The sequence below is a fragment of the Mesoplodon densirostris genome, chromosome 5 (genome assembly GCF_025265405.1).
Source record: "Mesoplodon densirostris isolate mMesDen1 chromosome 5, mMesDen1 primary haplotype, whole genome shotgun sequence".
In the NCBI taxonomy this organism is placed as follows: Eukaryota; Metazoa; Chordata; class Mammalia; order Artiodactyla; family Ziphiidae; genus Mesoplodon; species Mesoplodon densirostris.
Genome location: NC_082665.1, coordinates 51,015,456 through 51,032,806, shown reverse-complemented (window position 1 = coordinate 51,032,806; position 17,351 = coordinate 51,015,456). Strand labels below are relative to the sequence as shown.

The window sequence follows — 17,351 nt, the reverse complement described above, 5'->3', positions numbered from 1 at the left end:
ATAATCAGTTTCACAGACTAAAGACTTATTGAGAGTCAAGATTAAAATTAGAACTTGGGAAGTTCAATATAGGAGCTGAAAATAAGGGAAGAGACTCAGATTTGTTCTAAAAAAGAAGTATATAGGTGATAACTTCCCAGAGTCAAACACTCACAAGTAGAAGGCCCACAGTTAATGGATGATTAGAGATAGTAGAAAAAGTAAGAGAAAAGAGAATATGTAGAAAATCCTAAAGACTCCACATACACACACAAAATCTATCAGTACTAACAAACGAATTCAGCAAATTTCAGGGTACAAAATCGACATTAAAAAAATCAGTTACATTTCTATACACTAACAACAGACTGTCTGAAAAGCAAGAATACAATCAATTACGATAGCATCAATAATAATATAATTCTTACATATAAACTTAACCAAGAAAGATTTGTATACTAAAAGTCATAAAACACTGATGAAAAAATTATAGAAGACACAAATAAATGGAAAGATAACTCGTGTTCAGGGATTGGAAGACTTAATATTGTTAAAATGTCCATACTACACAAAGATACCTATAGATTCAATGCAATTCCTACCAAAACCCCAATGGCAGTTTTTTAGTAATAGAAAGAGTACTCCTAAAATTATTGTGGAACCACAAACAGACCCTGACTAGCCAAAGCTATTTTGAGCAAGAAGAGCAAAACCAGAGGCATTACATGTCCTGATTTCAAAACATACTATAAAACTACAGTAACCAAAAGAGTGTGGTACCAGCATAAAAACAGACATAGACAAATAGGACAGAAAATAGATGCCAGAAATAAACCCAGGCATACATGGTCCACTGATCTTTGACAAGGGTGCCAAGAACACAAAATGAGGAAAGAATAGTCTCTTCATAAATGGTGTTGGAAAACTGGGTATTAACATACAAAAGAATGAAATTGGACCCTTATCTTAGACCATATATAAAAATCAACTCAAAATGGATTAAAGACTTAATTGTTAAAATCTGAAACTGTAAAACTCCTAGAAGAAAGCATAAGTAAAAAGCTTTGTGATATTGACCTTAGCAGTGATTTCTTGGATATGACATGAAAAGCACAGGCAACAAAGGCAAAAACAGACAAGTGAGACTATATCAAACTAAAAAGCTTCTGTACAGGAAAGGAAACAGCAAAATGAAAGGGCAACCTGTGGAATGGGAGAAAATATTTGCAAACCATATATTTGATAAAAGTTTATTATACAAAATACATAAGAAAATCAAAAGTAGGTCTGTTTTTCCTCAAAAGGACTATGTTTTCTCAAATTCCACATTACATTTGCATAGTAGTTTATATTGTATTCAAAATGAAGAACCAACCAGAGTGTTCTGGAGGAATATACTTATCATAGCTTGTTTACACCTATATTTCCTTTTTCTTAGCCCACAATTTGTATATACAAGTACTGCCTATTGTAATCTACTTTATTGTTTATTTCTATAATTGTACTTCATATTTTGGTAACAGTCCTTTCATATATACTTGCTTTATCTCCATTAAAATATTTTTTTCATATAGGCACAACAACTGAAATTAGATGAAAAAAGATGTTTTATGGGCTATGGAATCCAAAAATGCCTGAATCCTGCCCTTGACTATCCATACATACCCACTCTTACAAGGCCCTTGATAAAATATATGCACAGAGGAGACAAGTGGGAAAAAATAATTCTTATTGGTAGTTGTGGCTTCATGCCAAATTCCACAGGGATAGCCTGTGCCTACATCTAACTAAAGTTTAACTGACTTATAAATAAAGCATGCCATAGAACCCAAACTAAATTTCAGTTCTTACAGAACTTATTTTAAGAAAAAACAGAACACATCAACTGTTGAGAGGAGTCAGATGATATAATATGATTAATGTAGTACCTAAGGCAAAACTTGATTCCCCATTCCAGTTTTTAAAAATTTCTTTTTGTTTGTGGAACAGAATAAAAAGATTATTTCTAAGGAAGTATGTTTGTCTCATGTAAGAACCTAAAGAAGATGTGCAAAAATAACTATAATTTAAAAAAAAAAGGTTCTGGAGCAGCCTCTTACAAAAGAATAAAGTTGTGTACCAATGCCATAGCATGTACAAAACAATTTAAAATGGATTATAGACTTAAATGTAAGAGCTAAAATTATAAAACTCATAGAAGAAAACACTAGACTGAATCTCAATTATCTTGAGTCAGGCAGCAGTTTCTTAGACATGACACCAAAATCTTAAACAACAAAAGAAAAAAAATAGGTAAATTGGGCTTTATCAAAATTAAAAATCATTCATGCTTCAAAAGACAGCATCAGAAAAGTGAAAAAACAATCCAGGTAATTAGGATTTTCAGTTCCACATGTAAGGAGCTTCTGCTGTCACTCCATCCTACCAATAAGTAAAATGCTGAAGAGACTAAAAAATCGACAACTCTCCTTGGATCTGTAAGAGAGAGAAGAACACAAGGAAAACTGATGTCCCAAATATTGGAGAGACAGACAGATGAATAAAAGGAATCTCAGCTTATCAGAGGAGCAGAGACACAGAAGCAGAAACATCAGGGAACCAGCAGCGCAGGACTAAGGAATCATAAAATGATTCACTTTGTTATAAAGCAGAAACTAACACACTATTGTAAAGCAATTATACTCCATAAAGATGTTTACAAAAATAAATGTAATTGTTGAATTGCTGGAGGCACAGTGTGAACAAGTCTGAGAGTTAAAATTACCAGGGGAACCTACTCATAGACGGTCCCCATGATACTGTAAAATTTACCACCAGGAAACTGATCAAGTTTCCATAGTATATATCAGAAAAAAAAAAACCCTCCTGCTTCAGGCAGGGAAAGGGAAAAAGGAGCCATTTTAAATACCCCAGAGCACTCTGTTCTTCTTAATAGTTCTTCCCTCAGGGAAAACTAGTTAACCAGTGCCTAACTTGTTGGGTTATCGTTAGAGCTTCACTCTACTGAGGAAGGGAAACACCCAGCTCAAACCTACTCTATCAACCTATCCCACCCAAGGAGGGAAGAAAAAAAAATACTGAAGAACTCTTTTGAAGTTCACAGTCCACAGGCATAGGTTCACTAAAAGACTGAAACCTAATATTAGGTCTGTAGATTGGTTTCCCTCCCTTTACATCTCACCACCACATTTCTAAAGGCCTATTTACAGCAGTTCTTTTTACTCAGTACACCGTGTTTGGCTATCAAGACAAAAGTTAAAAGGCACACCAAAATGCAAAAACCTCAATTTTAATAGAGAGAGCAAGTACCAGAACCAGACATAGCAGGAATGTTGGAATTATAAGACCAGAAATTTAAAACAACTATGATTAATATGCTAAGTGTTCTGATGGATAAATTAGACAGCATGCAAGAACAGATGGGCAATAAAAGCAGAGAGATGGAAATCCAAAGAAAGAACCAGAAAGAAATGCTAAAGATTAAAAAAAATACTGCAACAGAAATGAAGATGCTTGATGGGCATTTTTAGTAGACTGGGTGCAGCTGAGGAAAGAATCCTTGAGCTAGAGATATATCAATAGAATCACTGGAAAGCAAAGAAAACAAAGATTTAAAAAAAAAAAGAAAAACAGGACAGCATACCCAAGGATTGTGAGAAAGCTGTAAAAGGTTTAACATATGCATAATGATAAGATCAGAAAGGGAAGAAAGAGGAAAAGAAATGGAAGAAATATTTGAAATAATAATGACTGAGAATTTACCCTAAATTAATGTCAGAACCCAAATCACAGACTCAAGAAACACAGAATACCAAGCAGGATAAATGCAAATAAATAAATAATCTATACCAAAGCATATTATTTCAGACTACAGAAAATCAAAGATATAGCCCTGAGAGAAGCCAGAGGAATAAAACACCTTACATATAAAGGAACAAGAGAAGAATTACATCTGATGTCTCCTCAGAAACCATGCAAGCAGGAAGAAAGTAGAGTGAAATATTTAGACTGTTCAGAGAAAAAAACCCCACCAAACTGGAATTGTGTACGTTATAAAATTTTGCATCAAAAGTAAAGGAGAAATATTTTTTCACAAATAAACACTGAGGGAATTTTTTGCCAGCAGACCTGACTTACAAGTAACATAAAAAGAAGTTCTTTCAAAACAATGTAGAAGAAATGGATATATCCCTACACATATACAATTTACCAAGATTGAATCATGAAGAAATAAAAAATCTGAATAGGCAAATAATGATTAAGGATCACTAATCAAAAACCCCCCTACAGAATACTACTGAACTCAGTTCGATAGGTCTCTAAAAGAATCATACACCATAATCAAGTGGGATTAATCAGTGGAATTTACAAATGTTCAAAATGCATAATCAATATGATACATCACATTAAAAGAATGAAAGATAAAATCATATTATTATCTCAATGGATGCAGAAAAAACATTTGACAATATTCTTTCATGAAAAATTCTCAATAAATTCAGTACAGAAGGACTGTACCTCAATATAATACAGGCCATTTATAATAAGCCCACTGTCAACATCATACTCAATGGTAAAAAGCTGAAAACTGTTCTCCTAAGATCAGGGACAAGGGTGTGCCCACTCTCACTAATCCTATTTAACAGTACTGGCAGCCCTAGCCAGAGCAATAAATCAAAATAAATAATAAGTAAGTAAATAAGAAATAAGCAGAGAGATATATTAATAAATAAATGGCATCAAAATTGGAATGGAAGAAGTAAAATTGTCTCTTTTTGCAGATTATAAGATTATATATATAAAATATCCTAAAGATTCCACCAAAAACTTAAAACTATTAAACACATTGAGTAAAACTGAAGAAATAAAAATCAACATATGAAAAATCTGTTGCACTGGGGGCAGAGATCAAGATGACAGAATAGAAGGACATGGAGCTCAATTCCTTCAGCAAATACATCAAAAATATATCTACACGTGAAAACAATTCTTACAGAAAACTAACTGAAAGCTGGTAAAAGATATCTTATACAACCAAAGAAAGATCCCCACCTAAGGAATCGGGGTGGGACCTGCATCCCTGGGAGGGAGTTGTGAAAGAGGAATGATTCCCTCACCTTGGGAACACCCTTTGTTGACCAGGAGGTCCACCAAGGCAGAGAGGGAGCTGGAGTGGCCTGGATTTTGCTCGAGAGAAATGTACAGGTGCTGGCTTGCTAACAATCAGGGCAGAGTCTGGTACTGACAGCTACCATACCACCACATTTCCCAGCCCATAACATGTGCCTGTTAGTTCCTGCAGTGGCCAGGTGCTGAAACTTGGGTTTCAGCACACAGACCCTGGGAGAGGACACAGTTTAGCTGCTCAGCGACAGCCCAAAGGACCCTGGAGTGTGGTCTGGGCCACCACTGTTAAAGTGTGCAAGATGGGACACAGGTCCACCATAGAAGACCCATCATCAGTGCACACAGGGTGGGGTGTGGGTCTGCCATAAGATCCCCAGCTGTCAGCATGCTCATGGCAGGGTGCTGTTCCAGCAGGGACAGGCTTTGTGACCATGCACAGGCTGGAGGCAAGGCTGACATCAGAGCCAATTATCAGCTCTTCCTCAGCAGGGACAGGTCCAGCGGCTGGTCTAGCAGCAGCAGACTGTTGGCACACACAGCAGGTGGTGAGCAGCATTACAGACTCACATTCCTGGTGGACAGCCCTGGGGAGGAATACAAAGCAGCTCTTTTTCCAGTGTGAGTGCTCCACTCCTACCTACCTCACAACTGGGGAGCAGAACCTACCCTGCAACAAGGCTGTGACAGCCAAAGAGCAAAGATGAGGACCTGCCCAACATCCAGTGCAGGCTATGGTCACCATAACACCAAACACACCCCCAATCAAGGGGACAATCAGTGGCCAACATACTCTGAGGAAAGACATGGCAAGCATCTGTACCAAAAACATCTCTCACGCCAAAAATAATGGACTCACACAGTCAACACAGGGATGCTCCCACATAAAAACAGCCCTACAAGACTATAGTAGATAACTTTCTCCTAAATTCATAGAGACAGAGAAATGTAAGCAAAATGAAAAAGAAGAGGAAATACTCTCAATTTAAAGAACAAGAGAAATCCCCCAAAAGAATAATGAAACAGACCTCTCCAGTCTACCAGAGTCAGAGTTCAAAAAGGAGGTAATAGGGCTTCCCTGGTGGTGCAGTGGTTGAGAGTCCACCTGCCGATGCAGGGGACACGGGTTCATGCCTCAGTCTGGGAAGATCCCACATGCTGTGGAGTGGCTGGGCCCATGAGCCATGGCCACTGAGCCTGCGCATCCGGAGCCTGTGCTCCGCAACAGGAGAGGCCACAACAGTGAGAGGCCCGTGTACCACCAAAAAAAAAAAAAAAAAAAAAAGGAGGTAATAAAAATGCTAAAGGAATTAAGAAAGATTATCAATAGAAATGCAGATCACTGTAAGAGGAAACTAGAAACTATAAAGAGGAACCAATCAAAATTAGACAACTCAATTGCTGAGATAAAAACCAACCAGCTAAAGGAAATGAATAGCAGACTAAATAATGCAGAACAGCAAGTAAGTGATCTGGAAGATAGAATAATGGAAGTCACCCAATCAGAACATCAGACAGAAAGACAAATTAAAAAAAAAAAGAAAGCAACATGTGAGATCTATGGGATAATATAAAGCATGCCAACCTATGCATAATAGGGGTTTCAGAAGGAGAAGAAAGAGAAAGAGAATTGAAAATGTATTTGAAGGAATCATGGTTGAAAACTTCCCAAACTGAAAGAAGGACAGATACCCAGTTATAGAAAGCACAGAGGGCCCCAAACAAGATGAACCCAAACAGACCCACACCAAGACATATCATAATTAAAATGGCAAAAGTTAAACAGAGCATTCTAAAGACAGCAAGAGAAAAAACGAAGAGTCAGTTACGAGGGAACCCTCATAAGGCAATCAGCTGATTTCTCTACAAAAACTTTGTAGGTCATAAGGGAGTGGCATGATATATTCAAAGTCCTGAAAGGGAAAAACCTACAAACCTAGGATATCAACCCAGCAAGGTAATTATTTAGAATAGAAGGAGAAACTAAGAATTTCTCAGAAAAGCAAAAACTAAAAGAATACAGCAATACTAAACCTAACCTGAAAGAAATATTGAAATTTATTCTCTAAATAGAAAAAAAGAATCAATAGGAAAGGGAGAAAATACAATAGGAAAGGTAAATATATTAAAGGATTGAGGATCACTTAAGCCAGTACAGAGATTTAAAAACAACCAAAAACATTTGTAAAAGCAATTATAACTACAATGAATAGCAAGAGGATAAAAATAAAGATGTAAAATAGGACATCAAAAATCATGAAATGTAGCGGAGGAGAGTAAAAAAAAAGTAGATCTTTTAGAATATGTTTGAACTTATATGACTATCAGTCTGAAGCAAGTAGGTATAGTTATGGGTTAACATACTTGAAAACCAGAGTAACTACAAATCAAAAACATATAGTAAGAATCACAAAAACCAAAAAGAAAGGAACTGAAGCATACTACAAAAGAAAACCATCAACCTACAAAAGGAAAAACATAAAAGAAGAAAGGAACAAAGAAGAAATACAAAATCAACTGAAAAACAAGGTATAAAATGGCAATAAATAGCTATCAATAATTACTTTAAATGTCAGTGGACTAAATGCTCCGATCAAAAGACATGGAATGGAACATAAGATAAAAAAAAAAAAAAACCCAAGAACCTACAATATTCTACCTACAAAAGACTTACTTTCAGGCGAGATACATAGATTAAAAGTGAGGGGGTGGAAAAAGATGTTTCATGCAAATGGAAATGACAAGAAAATGGGGGTAGCAATACTCACATCAGACAAAATAGACTTTAAGACCAAGACCATAAAGACAGAGAAGGACACTATATAATGATAAAAGGAATTTATTTACAAAACAGAAACAGACTCACAGACATAGAAGACAAATGTATGGTTACCAAAGGAGAAAGCAGGATGCAGGGGATGGATAAATTAAGAGTATGGGATTAACAGATACACACTATTATATATAAAATAGAAAAACAACCAGGATTTATTATATAGCACATGGAACAATATTCAATGTAATAACCTGTAATGGAAAGACTCTGAAAAAGAAAGAAAAATAATCTGAATCACTTTGCTCTATACCTGAAACTAGTACAATATTGTAAATCAACCACACTTCAATTTAAGAAAATCAGTTTCATTTTTATATATTAACAACAAACTATCTATAAAAGAACTAAATAATCTCATTACCAATAAAATAAAAAACAAAATACTTGGGAATAAATTTAACCAAGGAGGTGACATGTCTGTACCTTGAAAACTATAAGACATTGATGAAAGAAATTGAATAAGACAAATAAATGGAAAGATATCCCACACTTAATAGATCATAGAATTAATCTTTTTAAAACCTCATGAACATACTACCGAAACTCATCTATAGATTTAATACAATCCCTATCAAAATTTCAATGGTATTTTAAACAGAACTGAAAAAAAATCCTAAAATTAGTTTGGAACCACAAAGGACCTTAAATAGCCAAAGCAATCTTTAGAAAGAACAAAGCTGCAGGCGTCACACTTCCTGATTTCAAATTACACTTTAAAGCTATGATACTGTCATAAAAACAGACACATAGACCAATGAAACAGAACTGATAGCTCAGAAATATGATCACACATATATGGTCAACTATTACTTGACAAGGAAACCAAGCATATTCAAAAGGAAAATGTCTCTTCAACAAATGGTGGTGGAAAAACTGAATATTAACATGGAAAGGAATAAAACTGGACTCCTATCTCACAAAAATAAACTCAAAATAGATTAAAGACATACATAAAACCTGAAACTGTAAAACCTCCAGAAAGAAATCCTGTAATTTGTGACAACATGAATGAAACTTGAGGATATTACGTTATGTGAAATAAGTCATACAGAGAAAGACAAGTGTTGTGTAACCTCACTCTTATGTGGAATATAAACAACAACAACAAAAAAAACCGCACATAGAAACAGAGTGGATTGTTGGTTCCCAGGGATGGAGGGAAGTGTGCAAGGTTGGGGAAATAGGTGAAAGTTGTCAAAGGGTACATCTTCCAATTATAAGATGAATAACTTCTGAGGATCTAACATAAAGCATGATGAGTAGTTTTAACAATATTATACTGTATACTTAAAAGTTGCTAAGAGAGTAAATCTTAAAATTTCTCACCACCAAAAAAAAAAATAGTTCTATGAAGTGATGGATGTGATGGATATGTTAACTAACTTTTGTGGTAATCATGTCTATGTAATAATTTTCTAATCATTATCTATGTATATCAAATCATCACATTGTACCTCTTAATCTTATGCAGTGTTATATATAAATTATATCTCAGTAAAGCTGGGAAAGAAAAGATCTTTAAAGAGAAGAAAAATAATATAGGTCAGAAATTCAGATCTATATAAAGTAAGGAAGAGTATTGAAAAAGTAGTCAGTGAAAGTAAAGTAAAATCTGCTATTTTTCTTATCCTTGATTTAACAATCAACAATTTGTTCAAAATAATAATACCAACAATGTATAGATTATGTATGCTTATGTATATATCTTATGTATTTATATATGTTTGTGCATGTTTATATATAAGTGAAATGAATGACAGCAATTTAAAAAGCACACAAGGGATGAATTAGACTTATTTTGTTATTAGAAGCTATACAACCTACAAAGTGATGCAGTGTTATTTGGAAGTGGATCTGGATTACCTGTGTATGTATATTGCGAACTCCAGGGCAACTGCTTAAAAAAGAAAAAAAAAAAAAAGAAGTATAACAAATAAAAGGTAAGACAGAAAATGGAATCATAAAATTCTTAACTAAAGCCACAGAAAAATAGAAAAAAAGAACAAATAGAAAACAGTAAGGAATACAGTAAATATTAATCAAACTATGTCAATAATCACTTTGTAGTCAATAGGTTAAATGTGCAAATTAAACAGACTGTCAGAGTGGAGCAAAAAAACAAGACTCAATTATATGTTGCCTACAAGAAACTAAATTTAAATATAGACACAGATAGATTAAAAGTAAGTGAATGGAGGAAAGCATACCATCTAACACTAATCAAAAGCAAGCAGGAGTAGCTATACTAATTTCAGTCTAAGCAGACTTCAAAGCAAGAAAATTTATCAGGGTTAAAGAAGAGCATAACATGATAATAAAGGAGTCAATTCTTCAAGAAGACATAACAATTCTTAACATGTATGTGCCAGGCAGCAGAGCATCAAACTCTGTAAGGCAAACACTAATAGAACTGAAAGGAGAAATACATAAATTCATTATCATCGTTGGAAACTTCAACACCATTTTACAGAAATGAACAGATGCAGCAGGCAAAAAATCAGTAAGGACATAGGTGAACTCAACAACACCATCAATCAACTGAATATTATGGACATCTACAGACTACTTTTTCCAACAACAATAGAATACATATTCTTCTCAAGTTCACATAGAACATTTACCAAGATAGACTACATTCTGGGCCATAAAGCATACCTTAACAAACTTAAAGAATAGAAATCTTACAATGTCTGCTCTCAGACCACAATGGAATTAAACTAGAAATCAGTAACAGAAATATAAGTGAAATATCCCAAAATATGTGAAGATTAAACAATACACTTCTAAATAACATATGGATCAAAGAAGAAATCTCAAGTGAAACTAAAAACTATTTTGAACAAAATGAAAATGAAAACAGAACTTGTCAAAGTTTGTGGGATGCAGTGAAAGCAGTACTTAGAGGGGAATTTATAGCATTTGATGCACATATTAGAAAAGAAGAAAGATCTAAATTTTCACCTTAGAAAACTGGAAAAATAGCAAATCAAATCCATATAAGCAGAAGAAAAAAAATGACACAAAACAGATCGCAGAAGAACTGGGTTTTGAGACTCTCTAGTGCTTTGTGACCTGGCTATCCCCACCTGCTATGTCCTAATGTAGTCCCTGGAGCCCGTTGGAGAATGCCTGCTGCCTGAATAAGGAGTCAGAGATACCTTGAGGCTGCAGTTATTGCCATGTTCAAGAATAAAGATAAAGAAGGTAAAAACTGATGCAGAGGTAAGAATGAGAATGAATCTGAAAAAGGAGATCTGGTGTTCAAAGAGGATGAACAAGAATATATGCTCAAATAATAAAAATGTTGAGAAATAGATGATTAGAAGTGATGTATTTTGATGGCATAAAGAGGCTATGTCACTTCAGAGGGAAACTGAGCAAAAAATTTGCATAAATACCTCAGATATCATATTGGTTGGTCTACAAGATGACCAAGGTAACAAAGCTGATATAATTTTTAAATACAATGTAGATGAAGCTAGAAAGCACATGATGAGCATGCCGAGCATGTTGAATTCTATAAAACCAATTCATTTGGTCTTGGAGATATATACATAATCCATTTGATGACATTTGAGATGATAAAGAAAATATTGATAATATCAAAACTGAACTAACATTTTATGTTCCAATTTCTCTGAGGATTGTTTTACAACTTGGATTTTGGCTATGATCCTGTTAAAGAAGATTAAAATTTTATTAGCATGAGAGAAACTTGTTAAAGCAGTTTCCAAGCCATTTGCACCTCTTTAAAAGCTGGTAATGCTGAATATCTTAAGTAAAATGTTAAACCCACTTTGTTCTTTTACTGCAGTTGAGCTTATAAGTAAAAGACCCCATTTTCTATTTAAAAGGAGAGAAAAAATGCCTTTTGGACTTTGACTACTTCCAGTAAGTAAATGGATGTTTTGAATAAGCCATTTGCCTTACACTCATTATGGAGTATGATTAAGCCATAGTTTTGATTAGGTTGACTGTACAGTGTCTTTCTATATACTCTAGTTACCTAGATATTCCTTTGAGATTTTGACACAATTTAAGAGAGGCAGAAATCTGCATTTGAAGTAAGAAATGATAATTCTGTTTTACATATTTAAGTGGCATGTGGCTATTTTATGCTAATTTTGATACCATGTGTATTCTTTTCATGATCTTATTTTGCCAGTATAAACATACCAACAAGAAAAGCATTCTCAAAACTCAGTTTTTGGAACCCAGATTTTAATAACAATTTTGAATTTGTAAAGTTAGCACTTGCAAAAATTCAAAAATAGGTGGCACCCAGTAATCTTAATAGTGGATAAATTGATATATTTGGGCACTTTTTTCTTTTCTTTTTTTTTTTTTTTTTTACTTACTGTGCCTAGGAATTTCCCAAATGAGAAAAGTATTATATTCTGATCATATGCATGTATGTAGAATTTTTTTAATGAAAATGTTTTTGTCTTATTATAAAGAGAAAAGCTTTACTTTTAAAGAAATTAATTAATTCATTTTATTTTTGGCTGAATTAGGTTTTTGTTGCTGCACATGGGCTTTCTCTAGTTGTGGTGAGCAGGGGCTACTCTTTGTTGTGGTGCACAGGCTTCTCATTGTGGTGGCTTCTCTTGTAGTGGAGCATGGGCTCTAGGTGCGTGAGCTTCAGTAGGGCTGTAGAGCGCAAGCTCAGCAATTGTGGTGCACGGGCTTAGTTGCTCTGTGACATGTGGGATTTTCTGGACCAGGGCTCGAACCCGTGTCCCCTGCATGGCAGGTGGACTCTTAACCACTGTGCCACCAGGGAAGCCCTATGTAGAATTTTTTATAGCACAAAAATATTATGGTAAAAGTCTTATTTTATTTTCAGAAGTTATATACATGTAAGCTACAAATTAAATGTTTGAATAGCATGTTTGATAATTTTTAGAAAAAGACAATTTGTACAAGTTATTATAAAATTTTCATGCACATATAATTTAAGTGTTTATAAAGCACCCAAATTATCTGTAAGCTGGGGGAAAAGGAGCGAATAACAACTTAATGAGAAGATGGTCTCCAATTTCTGAATGGAAGAGTTACAACTGATATAATAAAAGCAATGTCATGCTGCAGAGTTAAAAAATTAGAAATAAGAATTAGAGTAGAAATCAGTGAAATTGAAAACAGGAAATCAATATAGAAAATCTAAAGAAACCAAACACACGTTCTTTGAAGAGGTCAATACAATTGATAAGACTGCAGCTAGGTTAACAAAGAAAAGAAGAAAGAACACAAAAACTAATATTAGAAATGAAAGAGGGACATCACTACATATCTTACAGACATTAAATGGATAATAAAGGAATACTATGAAAAACTCCATGAACATAACTTTGATAACCTAGATGAAATGGACCAGTTCCTTCAAGAATACAATTCACCAAAATTCACACAAGAAGAAATAGTCACTGAATAGGCCTGTATCTACTAAAGAAATTGAAATATGATAAATAATTTTCCAAGACAGAAAGTAGCAGGCCCATAAGTGTACACTGGTGAATTCTACCAAATATTTAAGGAAGAATTTATATCAGTTCTATACAATCTTTTTCAGAGGATAGAAGCAGAGGAAATACATACTTCCCAACTCATTCTATGAGGCCAATATTACCTTATTACCAAAACCTGACAAACATGTTAAAAGAAAATTACAGACCAATATCTCTCATGAACACTGACACAAAACTCCTTGAAAAATATTAGCATATTGAATCCAACAATGTATACAAAGAATTGTAGACCAAGACCAAGTGAGATTTATCTCAGGCATGCAAAGCTGGTTCAACATTCAAAAATCAATTAATATAATGCAACACATCAACAAACTGAAACAAACAAAATCACATGAGTATATCAATAGATAAAAAAAGGATTCGACAAAATCCACCACCCACTTATAATAAAAAATCTCAGTAAGCTAATAGGTGGAAACTTCCTCAATTTGATAAAGAATAACTACAAAAATCCTACAACTAACATCATAATATCTACAAAAATCCTGCAACTAACATCATACATATGGTGATATACTTGAGGCTTTCTAACTAAGGTCAGGTACAAGGCAATGATGTCCCTTCTGACCACTCCTTTTCAACATCATACTGGAAGTTCTAGCTATTGTAATAAGATAAGAAAAGGAAATAAAAAGTATACAGACTGGGAAGGAAGACATAATTCTCTCTGTTTGAAGATGACATGATCATCTATGTAGAAAATTTGAAAAAAATGATGGAAACATCCTGGAGCAACATACAAGGTTAATATACAAAAGTCGATTAGTTCCATATGTACCAGCAATGAACAAGTGGATATTGAAATTAAAACCAATACCATTTACATTAGCACCTGGAAAAGTGAAGTAGTTAGGTATAAATCTAATAAAATATGTTCAAGATATATATGGGGAAACTACAAAAGTCTGATACATGAAGTCAAAAAACAACCAAAAAAATGGAGAGTTATTCCATGTTCATGGATAGGAGAATTCAATATTATCAAAACATCAGTCCTTTCCAACTTGATCTATAGATACCATGCAATCTCAATCTTCTAAAGTTTGTATGGAGAGGCCAGAATAGCCAACACAAAATTAATGGAGAAGAACAAAGCAATATTACTGATACTACCTGACTTCAAGACTTCCTATAAAGCCATGGTAATCAAAACAGTGTGGTAATGGCAAAAGAATATACATATATCAATGAAACAAAATAGAGAGCCCAGGAACAAAATCCCACACATATAGTCATCTGGTCTTTGATAATGGAGCAAAGGCAATATAATGGAGAAAAGATAGTCTCTTCAACAAATGGTGCTGGAACAACTGGATATCAACATGGAGAAAAAAATGACTCAAGACACAGACACACTTCCCTCACAAAAATTAACTCAAAATAGATCACAGATCTAAATGTTAATAGCAAAAGAAAAGCAAAATGTTAAAAGAAGATAACATTGGAGAAAACATACATGACCTTGGTTATGGCAATGACTTTTTAGATAAAACATCAAAAGCATGATGCATAAGAGAAATAACTAATAAACAAAACTTCATGAAAATTAAAAACCTCTGCCTGTGAAAGACAATATCAAGAGAAAGAGAAGATAAGCAACAGGCTGGGAGAAAATATTTTCACAAAACATCTTATAAAGGACTGTTACATACAATATACCACAACACTTAAACTCAACAATAAGAAAACAACCTGATTAAAAATGAGACAAAGACCATAAAAAACACCTCAACAAAAGAAGGGATACAGATGGCAAATATACATATGAAAAGATGATCCATATCACATGTAATCAGGGAAATACAAATTAAAATAAGAATGAGCTACCCCTACACACCTATTAGAATGGCCCAAATCTAGAAGACTGAGAATACCAAATGCTGGTGAGGATATGGAGCAATAGGAACACTGATACATTGTTAGTGGGAATACAAAATGGCACAGCCAGTTAAGAAGACAGTTTAGTGGCTTCTTACAAAACTAAACATACTTTTACCATAAAATCCAGCAATTGTGTTCCCTGGTATTTACCCAAAGGTGTTGAAAATGTATGTTCACACAAAAATCTGCACACAGATGTTTATCACTGCTTTACTCATTATTGCCAAAACTTGGAAACAACTAAGATGTCCTTCAGTAAGTGAGTGGATAAATAAATAGTGATACATCCAGACAATGGAATAATATACACTGATAAAAAAGAATGAGCTGTCAAGCCATGAAAAAACATTGCAAAACCCTAAATGTATATTACTAAGTGAAAAAGTCAATCTGAAAAGACTACATGCTATATGATGCCAACTGTATGACATTCTGGAAAAGGCAAAAGTATGGAGACAATAAAAAGATCAGCAGTTGCCTGGGATTGTTGGTAGAGGTGGAAAAGTGGGAGGAATGAATAGGCAGAGAACAAAGGATTTCAGGACAGTGAAAATACTCTGTATGATACCATAATAACAATCCATGTCAGTATTCATTTCTCCAAACTCATAGAGTGCATAGCACCAAGAGTGCACCACAAGGTAAACTATGGACTTTGTGTGATAATGATGTCTTAATCATTTTTAAAAATGTCTTAGGGCTTCCCTGGTGGCGCAGTGGTTGAGAGTCCGCCTGCCGATGCAGGGGACACGGGTTCGTGCCCCGGTCTGGGAAGGTCCCACATGCCGCGGAGCAGCTGGGCCCGTGGGCCATGGCCGCTAAGCCTGCGCGTCCAGAGCCTGTGCTCTGCAACGGGAGAGGCCACAACAGTGAGAGGCCCGTGTACTGCAAAAAAAAAAAAAAAAAAAAAAAAAAATGTCTTAATATGAAACTATAATTCTAAAAGATACATGCACTCCTGTGTTCATAACAGCACTATTTACAAGAGTCAAGACACAGAAACAAACTGAAAAAATGTCCATAGACAGATGAATGGATAAAGAAGATGTGGCATATATATACAGTGGTGTATTACTTAGCCATAAAAAAAAAAGAATGAAATAATGCCATGGGTGGTCCACATGGGTGGACCTAGAAATTATCATACTAAGTGAAGTAAGTAAGAAAGAGAAAGACAAATACCATATGATATCACTTCTATGTGGAACCTAAAATATGACACAAATGAACTCATTTACAAAACAGAAACAGACTCACAGACAGAGAACAGACTTGTAGTTGCTAAGGGGCGGGGTGCAGGGGAGGATTGGATTGGGAGTTTGGGATTAGCAGATGCAAACGATTATACATAGAATGGATAAACAACAAAGTCCTATTGTATAGCAGAGAGAACTATATTCAATATCCTGTAATAAAACCTAATGGAAAAGAATATAAAAAAGAACATATGTATATATATATGTATAACTGAATCACTTTGCTGTACACCAGAAACTAACACATTTTAAATCAATATACTTCAATAAAAACGTCTTAATAAAAAAATCCATAAAATTGGAGCAAATCATATAATTGACAAACAACTTGTAAACAATACCTTCAACTCAGCTAAAAAAGAAAAATATCCGAACTAAATATTGGACAAGGAATATCAATCAAATTTCTCCAAATATATATATATATATATATATGTATATATATATATATATATATATATGTAAGTACTTGAAAAGAATATTAACATCATTGTTCATTAGGAAAATGTAAATCAAAACCACAAGATACCACTTCACACTCAGTGGAATAGCTATAATCAAAAAGACAGACGGTAACAAATGTTGGCAATGATGTGGAGAAACTGGAAGCCTCACACATTGTTAGTGAGATGTAAAATGTTCCAACCACTTACAGCTTAGGAGTTTCTTAAAAGGCTAGATATATAATTATCATAGTAAATAGCAATTCCACTCCTAGGTAAATATCCTAAAGAAAGGCATTAT

At 34.3% G+C, this 17,351-nt stretch overlaps 1 pseudogene; it reads left to right on the top strand.

The window, feature by feature from the left end:
- The first annotated feature begins 11,118 nt into the window (after positions 1-11,118).
- On the top strand, positions 11,119-11,612 carry LOC132490444 (eukaryotic translation initiation factor 1A, X-chromosomal-like; annotated as a pseudogene).
- The last annotated feature ends 5,739 nt before the right edge of the window (positions 11,613-17,351 follow it).